We start from the raw sequence: 11,943 nt of genomic DNA, 5'->3' as shown, positions 1-11,943 counted from the left end.
TTGCAAACTGCACATATGATAAAACTATGGTGGCGATGTGCTTTAATAATTAAATAATGTTATTCAGAGACAAAACCACATTCACCATCACAAAATATAGATATTAAATGCTGCCAAAGATGTTTAATTGTTTAAAAAATAACAATACTATTTTTTTCAAAAAATAAAAATGGTGTGTGTACTTATGTACGCGTGTTAGAAGTTATACTTCTTTGGCGTAACAAAACAAAAACAAATAAATTATGACAACAGGCAAGTTCATCGGGTGCATTGAATCGTAGAGAATTATGAATTCCACCCGATTCCGTTTCACCCAGCCAGGAGTTTCATATACTTACCTGAAAAAAAAAGAAATAGGAACATTAGACTTTTAGCTCTAAAACTCTAAAGAATGTATACAACAGCACAACATACAATTATTGATGACTAATCTCGACAACAGATGGCATTATGAGTATTATTAGAGTTTAAATCATTAATATAATGCTATTTTTCCAGAGAAGGGCTCAATTATTGTAACTATATTTGACAAGATAATCAGAAATGTCAGCAAAAACATCTCCGCAAGACAATGCTGATCGAAGATTTATACTCGTAAATTAGCTAGGTATCAAATATTTTTGTTAGTCATTACAACTAGAGTTGGGTTTCGGGAATTTCCCGACGGGAATTCTCGAGAAATTTTCGAGATTTTCAATCCCGAATCTCGAGAATTGAAATTTTTAAGATTTAGGGTAATCCCGGATCTCGAGAATCTTTTCTCGGGAATCGGGATTTCTTTATTATCAAATATTAATTGAAAAACGATTTTTCCATATGAAAAAAGTAGACAGAAAAAACAACGAGAAATAATTATATAATTTAGTAATATAGGTTAAAGTGTATAGAAATAAACCAACGGCGCTCCAATAAGCGGCCCCTTTTCTTGAGTGTGTAATTTAACAAGACAATTAAGAGCTAGTCGAAGAATCTAGGTTATCACAAGTTTTGTTTTTGTTTTGTTACGCCAAAGAAGTATAACTTCTTATGCGCGTTCATAAGTAGGTATACACACCGATTTTTTTTAAACAAAATTAGTATTATTGTTTTTTAAACACTTAAACATCTTTAACAGCATCTATATTTTGTGACGGTGAATGTGGTTTTGTCTCTGAATAACATTATTTAATTATTAAAGCACATCGCCATATTATTATCATATGTGTAGTATGCAATACTTTTCTATTATATATTGCCACATTTTTTTAATAACTCTAGCACAGGCCGATGTACACATTCCTGTAAATAAATTATACAATTGTCTTTATACTTTTACCTCTATACAAGTGCACTCGCAGAAACACTGCAAGCATTGCTATCAACTTAAATATAATTTGGACAGTATTTTGCTCAATTTAATTAAAACACCATTTAAAAATTGTGCATTTGTTTACAGGCATTTGTGTGTCGGTCTATACTAAAAATCTGACTTAATTATTTGATAATATCACTTACAACATGCTTTTCTTTGTTACAGAGAAGGGGACGGCTGCGGCTAGAGGCGAAGGCGAAAACGAGTTCAGCTCAGCCCAGAGTTCACGGGAGTAAGTTATTATTTTAATTGTTTTTGATAAACATTAACTGCATGGTTGTAATTAGAGTTGGATATTTCCCGAGAAAATCTCAATCTCGAGATTCGGGATTTCCCGAAATGATGAAATTTTGATTTCTCGAGATTCGGGATTTCCAGAAAAGAATTCTCGAGATAGATATTGGAAAATTTTAAAAAAACCTGTAAAAAATCCTAAAATCAGTGTAAAACAGAAATTCCAAAAATGTGATTTTTATTTATTTATGTAAGAAGACAAACAAATAGAAGTAGGAAAACAAAAATAATTCAAAACATTACTTATTAAATAGAATTTCAAAAAACACGGACTGTCAATCGCTGCGTCTGACAATCGCGTCGTTTTTGAGACACAAAATTCCCTGACGTTGAAAAATTGCGGTCATTTTGATCCGAAGTTGGCTTAATTGTGTTAAATGTCCCGATTAGTCTGTGAACGTTTTATGTTTTCTGTCTACTTTTTTCATATAGAAAAATCGTTTTTCAATTAATATTTGATAATAAAGAAATCCCGATTCCCGAGAAAAGATTCTCGAGATCCTGGATTACCCGAAATCTTAAAAATTTCAATTCTCGAGATTCCGGATTGAAAATCTCGAAAATTTCTCGAGAATTCCCGTCGGGAAATTCCCGAAACCCAACTCTAGTTGTAATGACTAACAAAATATTTGATACCTAGTGATAAATCCAGGGTTCTGGTCTAGCTCAGACAAAGTTCAATTCGAACCCTGGTATCACAATTTTTTGTTAGTAACTGGTAAACGATCACTTTTTATTCTTAGTATGGTTTTTTTTTTTTAGGATTTGGGCTGGGTAAAATAACGCACCGGAATTAATTTTATAACGGCAGGGTATATTTACGTCGATGTCATATAATTATTATATAGTTTTATAATTTGTTTTACGGACACAATATGTCTTTTTTTTAAAGAATTATTATAGGTTATTCATCACACACAATTTATAAGCGCAATTGATTCCAAAATTTTTATATCCCCGAGCTGGTTACTTATAATATACAATAGCCGCGAAATGCTATCGACACGCGATTTTTTTTTAATAGTTTATGTTACCGAGTACGAAATACGTGTCCCGCATCTTACTATTTTCGTCATACTCACGCCATCTTGAAATTCATCCCCAACGGTTTTTCTTGGGCGACGTTGCATATCTCCAACGGTCAAAGACAATGTTGCCGGCCGACTTTTAACATTATTTTCTATTTCGGAATCAACGCTGTTAAATTGTTTACATTTATTTTGTACGGCACACTTACGCGTTATTACAACGTAGTGTCCGTACTGCGGATTTTTTTATAGATCTTAATTTTACATATCTTACGATTTAGTTATGACGTAATACTCTTTTTCTTCTCCTAGCACTGCCTAACATTCCTCTCTTTCATTCACAATACAAGTTATTACAATCTATTGGCGTTTTGCCTACACATTCTACTGACATGTTTAAGTGGCAAAAGCCCAATTTCATTCGTCGTCTCGCATGTTTTCTTATTTATTCAGGCCTGGTCTTCCACGAACCGTGTCCTCAGCCTCAAAGACACGGGCCGTGGGACTTATTTCTGGAAAGAAACGTCCCTCTGGGTGGTCAAGGGTGCGGCTCGGTGCAGTTTATTTGACTACGAGGCCAAGGGCGTGTTCAGGCCACTCTACACCCCTAAAAGGTACTCTAGGTATAAGACCCGAAGTCCGAGGTCGTGACAATTCGACCTCTCTGGATTTTGGCGTGAACATAATCCTTGGTCTCAAATAGGCCACCGTTCCCACCACTTGACAAACCGTTGGGTATATCGTATACAGTGTTTAGTTTTACATTTATTTTAATTATTTTTAGTTCAATAATTACTCATATATTCCAGCCTCGGAATGTTTACTTTAATCAGATTTCTATTATTTATATTCAGTATTCTACAAGTTATTTCGTCAATAGACTTCTCCAGAATCAGAGTGTCTAAGGTCTAGGCGTTCGTTCTAGAGGGTGACACGATCGGGGCTATGACTCGCCACATCCAACCTATTTAGAACGTGAGTCGCGAATCTCAAGAACCGAAAAGGGAGGCAGACGTCGTCTCGGCTTGTAATCAAGCATCACTCCTAAAGGACCGATGTAGACACCAGCATGCGCCTTTTTAGTCCGCCCAGCCGAGGAGAGGGTTATTACCAATGCATTGGTCGCAATCCATGGGTTTAGACGGGACTTCCAGTTCGCTTGGGTGACGATACATACACATGTATTCGTTTACATATTTATATATTTCCAGATCTACTAAAGATCTAGCAAATACATCAGAGAAATTCAAATCGAACTTAATTCTCAGGTAGGCTATCAGGGTGTCGGGTTATATGTTTTATTAAGCCATATCGTGTGATCAGTGGACTCGCTTATCCGTCCAAATTTAATATGCAGGCATCAGTTAGACCGATGTGAGAATTGCAAACTAATTTATTCCCCCTTTCTACGGCATCGGCTCTCATCTGATCACGTGGCCATACGTCTTACCCTCTGATAGTCTAGAAGATACATTTTATAATAGTTACCTATCGAACCTAAATAGATACTAAAAGGAATCTAGCTTAATACTCTAATTTAACATCTAATCGTGGGACAATTACTTGCTTACCTAGTTTTAACTTGTGGTTTATGCATAATATTATTAATGTTATATCTAAATTAAGTATATATATTTTTTTTAACTAACAAGTAGGTATCGTCTTGACGATCTCAGTATGGTTTCTTTGATATTATTTATATGGGCATCAGATGGTGAATATTGTTTATTTTTCTTTGTTTTCACGGCCGAACAATCCTGTCAATATCTAGCTCGTGATACTGGGAGGTTGTCGGCGCAAATGGGCGTATTTTTTTTCAAGTCATCCACATATACAGCCTGTGGTTTTGGTCGTAATATGTGGGTCCGGATGCATGTTTATAAAGTTAAGTATTAGTATAATATATTATTTTTCATAATTCTAAGTGTAATCGCCTTTCGTTCCCGCGCGTGACGTCTTATGTCACTATGCAGAAGTCCGCATTTATTTTCGTAAAATTGGTTAAGTTTATATTATATTATGCTGATATAGTAATAAGTTTGATTCTGATCTCTCTCGTGCGCGGCGTCCTACGCCACAACACGAGGGTCCGGGTTTTATATTTTATGTGGTTACATACAATACGTATCGCGTCTTTCGTTTCTTTTTATTTCTTATTTTTTTTTATTACTCGTTTTTGTTAGTTATTTCGTACGTGTTTCAGTGACCTTCTGGTACGTCGATTCACGTAGAACGATCCGCAGGGAAAAAGCGTTTCGGCAGTCGGCGCCTCCCGCTACGTCTAAGTTCTTGAGGGTTTAGGTCGACAGACCTATGTCTTGTAACCGCCCTTTCATTGTCCGAAGTGGTCGTGTCCACTGTCGGATCATTTGCAGCTGAGGGGGGTGAGAGAGGCCTTCTAGCACGCCCCTTCTTTCCGCTCCTAGGGCATTTAAGTGGCTTTTTGATAGGTTGGTGTTCGACTTCTGTTGAAGGCGTCCCCTGAACGAAAGTATCTAACACGTTTTCAATCCTATCGTACGTCACTAGTCCGTCAGACGTTGCTTGCGCGGCGTGATCGTCGACGGACGTCACCTTGGCAACGTCGATCATCGAATCAGCTTCGCAGGGCACAGACGTCGTTGATTTAGCACCTTGTCGTTTCTTTCTTTTCTTCGCTCCCTTACGAGCGACCGGCAATGCTCTTGGCGAGCCTCCTGTTATCTCCTGTTCCACTCGTGACGGGTCGCTTTCAGGTCGGTCGTGTTGCGATGACGTATTCGGAGAGTGATCAATTCTCATGTCTACATCAGGCGTCTTTGACCCGAGTTGTTCTAGGACGTCGTCTCGAGGGTTGGGGTTTAGAGGAGGCGGTACCCTGGGCTCCGTCGGATCGCTTCCTTCTCCAGCGTCCGCGTTTTCGTCTCCTTCTGTTTCTACTAGTGGAAATCGCTTCCTTATCTGGTCTACGTGGAACTTGTATGGTCGCCCCCGTCGTTCCACGTAGTACATGGCACGTCCAGCCTTCCAGATTACCTGGTGCGGACCAGACCACCTTGGTAACAAACCGACGCAAATTCCAGGTTTCTGGTTAGGGTGCTCCTTGGTGTATACCATCTCGCCAACCTCGTAAGAGGGGGGTCCTGGTCCAGAGACAGGTCTGCGTCGCCTGAAGTATGCCTGTTGGTTGGCCATCACTGCTTCGTTCATTTCTTCTCTGTTTAATGCTGCTCTGTCGCTAGCACTGGTCCTCAACGGGTTATCCCAGTATCCCGGTCGACACATACGGAATCCCCACAAGACTTCCGCGGGTGTAAACCCAGTCGCTTCATTTCGTCTGCAGCGCAAGTCGGCCAGAATGTCTACGAGGGTTTCGTCCCAGCGGTCTTGGCTCGGGCCCCACGTTGGGCGCCACATGATAAATCCAGGGTTCCGGTCTAGCTCAGACAAAGTTCAATTCGAACCCTGGTATCACAATTTTTTGTTAGTAACTGGTAAACGATCACTTTTTATTCTTAGTATGGTTTTTTTTTTTTAGGATTTGGGCTGGGTAAAATAACGCACCGGAATTAATTTTATAACGGCAGGGTATATTTACGTCGATGTCATATAATTATTATATAGTTTTATAATTTGTTTTACGGACACAATATGTCTTTTTTTTAAAGAATTATTATAGGTTATTCATCACACACAATTTATAAGCGCAATTGATTCCAAAATTTTTATATCCCCGAGCTGGTTACTTATAATATACAATAGCCGCGAAATGCTATCGACACGCGATTTTTTTTTAATAGTTTATGTTACCGAGTACGAAATACGTGTCCCGCATCTTACTATTTTCGTCATACTCACGCCATCTTGAAATTCATCCCCAACGGTTTTTCTTGGGCGACGTTGCATATCTCCAACGGTCAAAGACAATGTTGCCGGCCGACTTTTAACATTATTTTCTATTTCGGAATCAACGCTGTTAAATTGTTTACATTTATTTTGTACGGCACACTTACGCGTTATTACAACGTAGTGTCCGTACTGCGGATTTTTTTATAGATCTTAATTTTACATATCTTACGATTTAGTTATGACGTAATACTCTTTTTCTTCTCCTAGCACTGCCTAACATTCCTCTCTTTCATTCACAATACAAGTTATTACAATCTATTGGCGTTTTGCCTACACATTCTACTGACATGTTTAAGTGGCAAAAGCCCAATTTCATTCGTCGTCTCGCATGTTTTCTTATTTATTCAGGCCTGGTCTTCCACGAACCGTGTCCTCAGCCTCAAAGACACGGGCCGTGGGACTTATTTCTGGAAAGAAACGTCCCTCTGGGTGGTCAAGGGTGCGGCTCGGTGCAGTTTATTTGACTACGAGGCCAAGGGCGTGTTCAGGCCACTCTACACCCCTAAAAGGTACTCTAGGTATAAGACCCGAAGTCCGAGGTCGTGACACTAGCTAATTTACGAGTATAAATCTTCGATCAGCATTGTCTTGCGGAGATGTTTTTGCTGACATTTCTGATTATCTTGTCAAATATAGTTACAATAATTGAGCCCTTCTCTGGAAAAATAGCATTATCCTTATTCTTAATTTTGAGAAATTAATGATTCAAACTCTAATAATACTCATAATGCCATCTGTTGTCGACAGGATCTTTTTTATATTTATTAACCACCCTAAAGACTGTAGGAAGGTTATCTTGTATTCCACCTGAACCTAACTATTTCTCGGATTGGTTGGCTACTAAGAAGTCGTCTAGGTAAGTGAATATTCTCAGCCATTCTTTCGTAGTCGTTCGGCGACCCAATTGGTCAGGGATGCAAACATAATCGGAGCGGCTGACAGGACGAACGGGAGACACGTGAATTGTAGGAGCTTCCCTTGATAGGCTAGTCGAACGAATCGACGATGTTGAGAAGCCATGGGTACCTGGAGGTACGCCTGGCTTAGATCTATTATTACTAGCCAGTCTTCTTTTTGTAAGACGGCTGGAACCTCGTAATGGTGAATTAGTTTGAATGGCTTTGGCTGTAGGAACGCATTCAAACGCTTTCGTTTGAAAACAGGGCATAGGGTCCCGTCTTGTTTCTTGATCAGAAACAGGGTTGAGAGAAAACTGGGGGTTGGACCCGCTTCTTCTAGAACCTCTGAGTTCTTTAACTCCTCGATCTCGAGAGTGACCTCTGCTGATTGTTGCGTTTGAAATTCTTTCGGTAAAAGTAAAGAAGAACTTACCAATGGTGGAGTCCGCACAAAAAGTATGCGGGCTACGGCTTTTTTTCTGTTTTTTTTACCAATGTTGGAGGGGGGTACCCTACGCCATCCAGACTCCCCGAAAGTCTCTTAGGCGGCCCCCAATGTTGTTGGTCGTCCAGATGCGGTCATCTCCGCTTAGAGTACGGACCCCTGGTGGAGCCCGTGCCTCCCCTCGAGAACTCCCTTTCCACAGGACGTCTCCCCTTGGGAGTACCCCGGCTATAATGTGAGTTCGAGGGCCTTCCGGGACTTTGAGCTCGGAGGAATCCTTGATAGTGCCTCCCGAGTGAAGGTATCCTTCACTGAGGACGAAATCACCTGGCGCCGAGCTTGTATAATCTCGGCGCGCTTCCCGGTAAGCATCTGAGTCATGTCCTCGCAAATTTGATTATGCGTTGTCCCCAAAACACTCTTCGATTTATTTTTGGTACAGGCCAAAATAATGTTTTGAGGTTTGGTTTCCCAATCCACTAACCATTGCATACCCTTCCAGAAGCTGTCACGTTAGGAAAAACATCACATTCTGGAGGGCCGCGATGGTCCTCTCCATCAGATGGTTAGCTGATGACGAGTGGTCATACCGACGCAACTCGTCATTTAGACCTAACTCTACGAACGCCAAGAATTGTTTTTGGGCGTTGTGCCACTCCTTGCCGGTCCCCCTGCTGAAATAAGGTACGTAACGAGGATACCTCAAACATCCGCATCTTAATCGACGCTCGTACGTTGAACTTTTCCTCCTGTAGCAGTTCTGCTTCGCTGTCTGGTGTCCATTGCTTTTAGAATATCCTCCTCACGGTCATTCAGATGTTGCGCCATAATCAATGATCACTTAGCGTTCACTTAACTATCACTTAACGGTCGTCCAAGATATTTTTTTTTTATAGTTAGAAATGAAATGTCAGTCGCAACATCTAAACAGTAAGAAAGCCAAATCCAGAAAGAAGACAAAGGAGTCCCAAACTCCCTACATAAAAAAAGGGACGCGCGGGTATGACCAGTAAATAAAAAAGGAAGAATGACCAACGACAAGAAAGAGGAAAATAAATTAGTAGATTATAACCTCACGCGAAGAAGGAAGAGCAAACCCTATCTCAAGGACTTCAAAGTCAAATTCGAATAATGATAAATGCCAATCGCGGCGTATAAATTATAATTTTAATATTAGAAATTACCCACTATCATCACTAGTCAAACTCTCTATTTAAAATATGTTTTTTTCTTCCGACCTATTTTTTTCCTCCGAAAAAATATTCTAGAGTTTCAGAAAACCATAGACTAATATAGTTTTGGAATATATCCACCGCTTGGTAGGTAATTAGTAGTAGTACCAACTAATAGCTGTACAAATATAAAAGACAATATAATAAATTGAAGAAATAATGGTTTTAAACAAATTCCTAATCTATCACTTCGAATATCCAGAGCCAGATTTGTTATGCTCATTGCGTTCACAGGATGAATGGGAAGAGAAAAGTTTATTTTCAAAATAAAAAATAATTCATTTCTTCGATTTTCCGGATTTATTATCTCCTGGAGTACCTGGGACTCAAAATTCTACTCGGTCAAAACCAAATGCTGCCTATTCGACGTTTGCATTCTGATGATGCTGCTTTACGGTAATGAATCATGGCACTTTACTCAGAGCAACCATGTACTGAGCTTCGAAAACAGATGTTTTTCGACGGATGCTGTGATGGAGTGGTATGACTTTAGGTGTGACGAGGAGATAATTGAACAAACGATGCAGTCTCTCATCACGCTGAGAGTAAAAAGGCGACTTTGGACCTGGTTCGGCCGTGTCCTGCGGATGCCAGAAGACAATCTCAACCTGGCTTGCCTGTTCTTCAAGCCAACTGGATCCCGGCGTCCTGGAATGCTGCTAAATACTATCTATAGAGTGTACACGGCAGAACTACAGGATGCTGGTATGACCTGGAACGGTGTAAGAAGACTGGCAAGGGACAAGGATTCTTGGAGCCGCCGCATGTTATCCATATGATCCAACTAAGAGACGGATATAGCCGAAGAAGAAGAAGCAATACCTTTAACGAAAATTCATCCAGATAATTTAGGTTCTATTATTTATAGAAGAATACAGTTTCCAAAAATATACTGACATTTAAACAAATAATATTATGGTAGATTTTGAGGACAGTTACACTAAATTTTATTTACCTAATTGATTTAAGAAATACATACAATTTTCATATAATTCTTCCTTTATTATATTACAATAATATTATAAATATTATCTAATGCAACTACAAAGATTATAATTATTGAAGAATTAAAAAACAAAAAAGTTTAGAGCTATGGGAAGCTATGATAAATAAAAGAAAAATATTGTATTACTAATGTTTTTATTTACATTACATTTGCACACACAATATTGTTAGCAGAATAAAAGAAAAATATAATATCAAATGGCAGTAAACGAAATTGTTGATGTTGAATAACAGACTAGGGGAAATTATTATGAAATCACAAGTGGGCCTGGATGTACCATATGGTTAAAAGGGTTGTAGCCTAGCAGACCTGAATTTATCATACTAAAGGGAGCATCCCTGAAAAAAATATTTACCGATGAGGGGTGGAATCTGTAACTAGATTATCACGAATATTATAAATCATTCACGCATCGCTTCCTCTAATATCAAGAGTCTGAAATGTCAAATTGACTAGATTTTGAATGATAATACATTTTACGATTTTTGGAAAAATTAAAAAGACGGAATCGTTAAATATTTTTTTAAATTAGTCACCTACCTACCTGGTAATATTTTTTTTTGAACCCTCCATATGTATTCTACCCTTCAATGGTAAATCCAGCTCTAGTGACACAATATGAACTTACAAAAAATTAATATTGCATTTAAAAGCACATTTTCACCCAAAATATCTTAAATAATTATTATTACAAGCAATAATATTATTAAATATTATGCTCAGTGAAAGGTACAAGTAAGTTATTAGATCTATATAGTAGAAGCAACATTTTTGTGCATTTTTTTAATATAAAAAGTATATTATAAAATAACTAGGTATAATATCAGTAGTAGTAAAATGTTATTTTTTATAATTACGTATTAGATAGATACTACAATATAATATCATATTATTATAAATATCATAAAATCACATTTTTAATGCTAGACTAGCTTATTTGATTAACCAAATGCCACGTTATAAAGTAAAAAAAATATCACTATATGCCACAAAAAGTGGGACGATTACAATCTATTTGAACATAAAAAGTTGTTTTTATCCGGTTCTATGCCTTCAGCGAATTACCTCGTTCTATGAGACCGTGATCAACAGGCTTCGAGTTATCTCATGTTGATTTTTATCTCAAATTACTAGCCACTGTCGATTGATTTGCATAATCTAAAAAATTAAACACCCAGTGACATCTGTCATAATTATGAAATACTAAGTCACAAATTATCAGTTTTACAGTGATTGTAGTAAGAGCTTCGCTCTACATTCAACATGTGTCGTTAAAAATCTGCAGCCTGTCAGATACTGCCATAGTAATATCTTAAGGCATAGAAAAGGTTAAGCAATGAATTTTATTATAATCATAATATGTCAATAAAAAAACAATCGGTAGGTATCAATCATAAATTGTTACAAGAATTTTAAAAAATAAAGCCAAATCACAATAATTAATGAATACCAAGTCTAAAGAATTAGATATTATTACAAAACAGAAGAATTACAATACACATTACAAATGACCCAAATTTAATTTGATGTTATTATATAGGAAAGTCTAAAATTATAGAAGACATCTTGCAAATTACTGTATTGTCCTAAATGTAACTGGAGATTTAAAAAAAGTATCGAAACTTTTTATTTCAATACGAATACCATAAATATAATGCGTTGTTTTAAATTTAAAAGGTTTCCGGTAAAAAATATTCACATTATTTTTATATTTTTATAAAACAATAGTGTCAAAAGAATAGTTGCCGTACAGATTAATTTGTTATGCCTAAGAAAATGGTTCAATTAAAGAGGAGGTTC

Source organism: Rhyacophila brunnea, unplaced genomic scaffold (genome assembly GCF_057557595.1).
Source record: "Rhyacophila brunnea isolate RB1 unplaced genomic scaffold, BYU_Rbru_1.0 scaffold_16, whole genome shotgun sequence".
NCBI classification, from domain to species: Eukaryota; Metazoa; Arthropoda; class Insecta; order Trichoptera; family Rhyacophilidae; genus Rhyacophila; species Rhyacophila brunnea.
The sequence above is the reverse complement of the archived record's forward strand: the minus strand, read 5'-3'. Positions refer to the sequence as shown.